Source organism: Eleutherodactylus coqui, chromosome 11, assembly GCF_035609145.1.
Source record: "Eleutherodactylus coqui strain aEleCoq1 chromosome 11, aEleCoq1.hap1, whole genome shotgun sequence".
NCBI lineage: Eukaryota > Metazoa > Chordata > Amphibia > Anura > Eleutherodactylidae > Eleutherodactylus > Eleutherodactylus coqui.
Window position 1 is genome coordinate 51,629,983 of NC_089847.1, and position 5,100 is coordinate 51,635,082.

Genomic DNA, 5,100 nt, shown 5'->3' on the forward strand with positions numbered 1-5,100 from the left:
CAACAACCCAGAGCACCTGTCATAGTCAGGGGAACTGATAAAAAAAAAATCATCAGAGTAATGGATGACCAATGGGATGCCAGTATCTACTCGAAGCACCCACTCCAAAAAAAAAAGCAAATAGCTCGAAATAGTAACACGATATTGAGTACCCCATGGGCAGGCACATGTGAAAATAAAATGACTCATGTAAACGACAGCTAAATAATTGAAAACAGCTGTGGAGAAATGGCAAAGGGCAGATGGCCGACTCAATGTCAGACTTAGCCAACAACGCTCTGACCCCCGCCTTACATACCATCTGTACTGCTACGTCAAAGGACTTGTAAGGCACAGCAGCATCCTCCTTAGCTATTCTTTCATTGACTAAAACCTGATGGGAAGGACAGGTGATGGATTAACCCGAACTTCTCCTTTTCCTTCTTGGGGACGAGGCCAAGAGTGGAAACTCTTAAATTCAGGAATAGCGGCTGAAAAAAAAGGGACAGCAATCTGACCAAGCTCAACTTCTTTGTTCACTTTTTCCGAGCAGTCTCCAAATTGTCCCTCACTGACTTTAAATTATCAGCTAGCAATAGAGGAGATATGAAAAAATGTGAGGAGAATAAAAAGCTATACAGAATTCTTCATTTAACAAGTCTGCCTACTATCTCTTGGGGTACACAGCCAGCCACAGAGACATTTTGTGGATGGTCACCAGTATCTTCCACAAGCGGCTCGGGAGCTGCCTGCAATGCTGGATTATTTCTATAGAAGCAGTGCAATTCTAAATGCATGCCCCTGCAGTTAGAGCATTCATGTTGAAATTTACAATTGGAAAGGAACTGACAATATCTTTCATTGTAAAGCCAACATGGTCCGCTGGGGCCCTAGGCTAGTTGGCATCTCCCCATGCAGCTTTCCTAGGAAAGGGGTGAGACGAAGCCTGCCTCTGCGCTAATATGAAATTAATCCACATGTCTGTTGTCTTTGCTGCCCAACTAATGTTGGCAAAGTCAAGCAACATCTAAATTCTTCATCATAATGCTACCAAGCTGAACCACCTTGCAGCCTGTGGGCACTGTATAATAGATCTGGGTAGAACCAAGCTGTCCCCCAATGTGGCCAACATGGGGTGCAGAGCAGCCAATGAATTGGCCGCATCCTCCTGTATATAGGCTGTTACCCACTCCAAGTCTGTCATGGTGTCCCCTCTAAAAGTAACCTCTTGTAGGGAGCTGCTGAGAGCCTGTCCATTGGGAAAAACAGTGGTATCCTTCGATAGTAGCCAGCTGCCATCTTGGGGGGAAGACCTAGCTCCAAGCCACAAGGCTTGGCAGCGTGGCTGTAACAGAAGGAGTCTTCTGTTGTTGGAAGGATGGTGGGCAGACCTGACGTGGGACCTGCCCAATTGCTGTGTGCCCTGTAACAGAGAGGGACCGCTGCGGACGGTGAGTAAGCAGGATCAGTTCAGGGGAAGTGGCCACTGACCTATGACAGTATTCACCTGCTCGCTGCGTAGCTCCCTGTGCTCCTCCTCCTCCGACCACCCACTGAGTAGGAGAGGGACTAAGCCTGGAAAGCAGCCGGGTTACCAGCTGCGGTCTACCCTGCAGAGCCGCACTGTGCTCCTTATCAGCAATCAAATAGAGCCAGGCCATGCTCTCCAGGGCGACCCAATGTGCCACCTGATGCAAAAGGTCATCAGCCATCTCACCAGAAGAATGCGCTTTTCTTACCAGCAATCAAATGGAGCCAGGCGGTGCCCTCCAAGGCGACCCAATGTGTCACCTGACACAAAAGGTCATCAACCATCTCACCAGAAGAATGCACTTCTCTTCGTCCCTGACCATAGCAGTGAGAACTTCTTACTGGTACAGATGTAAGACAGAGGAAAGCAACTGTTCCCTATCCCTTTATTTAGCTGTGAACCCCTCTTCATTTGTATGCACCTAACCAATCAGCTCCTGTACACCTTCCCCCATGTACTTCCTGCTCCCATCCCAAATTAAGCCATGCAGTCCCTGCCACCTTCCCTGGGCTGTATGATAGCACAACACTCACTGTTGCAACACAATAAATAGCAGTACGTTAAAAGAAGAAAAAAAGCAACACAATGTTTAAAAAAAGTTGGACACCCAAAAAATGAAAAAAAAAATATATATATATATTTTTATTAACAAATACACCATAGAGCAAACATAGAAACATTTTAAAAAAGAAAACCAAAGCTTCCCACACAACTTAGATGGACCTGTGCAATCAAAAATAATATGACACACTATCAACAAAACATAATAATATAAAGGCTAATCCCCAAAAATAAAACAGCAAATGTCCCATAAATAAATGCATAAGTGTAAAATAAGAAAATCATGACAAAGATATTGTAGAGTCTGGTTCACCTGTACTCAAACCTCCCCCCAATAAACTCTTCTAAATTAATAAAGACGTAAAAAAGATTGTTGGATTAAATTGGCCACAGCAGCCATTTTATTAACGAATAACCACAAGTAAAAAATAAATTTAGTAGCAATAAAGAAAGGAGGGGAAAGGTCCTTGGAGGTACAAAAGTCTGGAACCCTAAAACGTATTAACAAAAACCAATATTTACCACCAGCCGACACCCACTTTTGGCTCGGGGGCACAATTAGCCACCAAATGGCTTCTTTAATTATACTGACTATTTAGGACTCGACCCCAAGTGAGTTCCAGATGAGCCACACCAAGCGCAAGTGCTACACAGATTAAGAGGACCATACACCCTATGAAATCCCCTTCCACCAATTTTCTGCAAAAATTCCAAAGACCCCCCCCCCCCCCCCCCATCACAGCAAACTTTTGACTCCTCAAGCTTACAAGTTTCCCAGGACAACAAAGCCTGCTCAATTCCTCCTTGGATCACTAATCCCTAAATATCAATACCAACCAAATTTAAATGCACCCCATCATTCAGCCAGTAGTTCCCATGCCCCAACTTCCTTTCACTGGATCGATTCTTAAAACCTAACTTTTAATAATAAATGAATAAAACCATTTGTGGACTTCCGTATATAGCACAACTAAACATAAACCACCCCCCCTTATCTTAAAGAGAAGTCTCTTTTGTGCAAGAGTGGACCAGTATTTGATAATATTAGACAAATTGATTGTCTCAGATTTTTTCGCTCTCCCTTGCACAATCAAAGACTGTAGCAGAATGGTAACCCCTATTAAAGGGAATTACTTATAAAGGATTTTAAGGCTATCTCTCCAAAGTAAGAGTGTCAGTACACTAATCCTAAATCCCACAAGGGGGAAAGACAACTTTCCTATGGGAATTTGCATAGATTTGTTACTCCCATTTAGCATATACTCTAGAATCGTTTCACATGCCCCGCTGTCATTATATTTCGATTGAACATCTGCATAGAGTGTAGTGTTTGGTGCAACTACAGACCATTATATATAACAGTAGACACTGAAGATACTGAAGATACTCTAGTCTCAATAATAGTAGAACCAGACAGCAATAGATCCAGCGTCACAGACTAAAACTGAAAATAAATAAAAAAAACAGGTCCTTGGTGGTAGGCTGGAGAACAATGATTAGTCAGACCAGGTCTGTACTTAAATAGCCCACAATGATAATGCCCACTAAAAGAGGCTTGTCAGAAAGACACCAATCAGCACCTTGCATAGCTTACATCCCTCTTCATCCTTCAGATAAACAGAAGCTGGCCAGCATTAAGTGATCATCCATGCGGTTCCAAAACAACCTGCAATGGTCACAGCACAAAAGATCATCAGACCAAGCAAAACACTGTATCACCACACGTCTCGATTATCCGAAAATCCAGTATAACGCTGCAGAGTGGGAGGGGGGCATGGTCACGCCTGACAGTTGCCATGTGATCCCCCTAGTGTCTCTCCGTCACACGCCCAACCAGGAATGGGAGGTGTGGTCCCAAATAACAGTTACCAAGTGACCACACTAGCATCCCTGCATCACCCCGCAGGGTGCATGACACGTCATCCAATCACATGACCTTGTCTGGATCATCGCATCATCCCATGTGGCATATGCATCTATTAAACCAGTATAATGCTATCAGAGATCTATTATCTTTATTTAACCCCTGGTGTATTTACAACTAAAGTATCATTACTAGTCGATCATTCGCAATAGATGAGCCAATAATAGGCAATAAAATAGTAGTGAGCATAAAATCGTTGAAAGGTTAGCTTATAACGCACCACGATTCAAAGTCATTCCCATGTATAAGGTGCATGAGGAATGATGACCCCGTGTATAGCTGCTCCTGAGTTTATGTACTTTTCCAGTCTTGTATCCCCACTTACATAAATATACACACAAATAATGCCCAGTAGCACCAAATAGTTGAACCCGAATATCCTAATGGCATAGAAGGGAGATTCATATCGGTGAAAATAAATTACGTTCGATGCATTAGCAAAAAACATTAGTCTAGGCTGGATGATTTCGGTTGGAAAGCAAGGTAAGTATATTTATTTGAATCCAAATGATGCACGCTAATGCCCCATTTCAAACAACAAATGCTGAAATGGCCCTATTTTATTTAACACAAGACTTGTTCAACCCTGGAGCAGGTGTTGTGTCAGGTTTTCCTTGGAATGACTTTGGACCGAACTATGATCAGTCCAGGGTGCTGAGACCAGAGGCACAGGAGGTCATAGCAAATGAATTTTATCAGCTCACAGAATGGCCAGATACTTAAATCATTACCCTCACGTGTATGACTAACATGCTGGGACCCAGTTGAGCCGGGCAGAATGATCCCTCTCTAGCAATATCCAGTGCCAGACCATATCTCTGAATCCCAGCCACCTACGGCACAAAAAAAAAAAGGGGTTAGGGAGCAGAACAACTTTAAATATGCATAGAAATGAAAACCTAATTGAATTTCCACCAGCTAAGTTTCCTCCAGTAATTGGGGATGAACATAGGATATATAGGACTGGGACTCCCACATACCAATTTTTCTAACCAACACTGGGATTTAGCCTTAACTTGCTGCTTTGGTAGCCACCCCTATGTGAAAGTAATGCAGTGCATAACAGGATCCTTCAAGCCCCAAAATGGAAGAGTTTTTCTAAAAA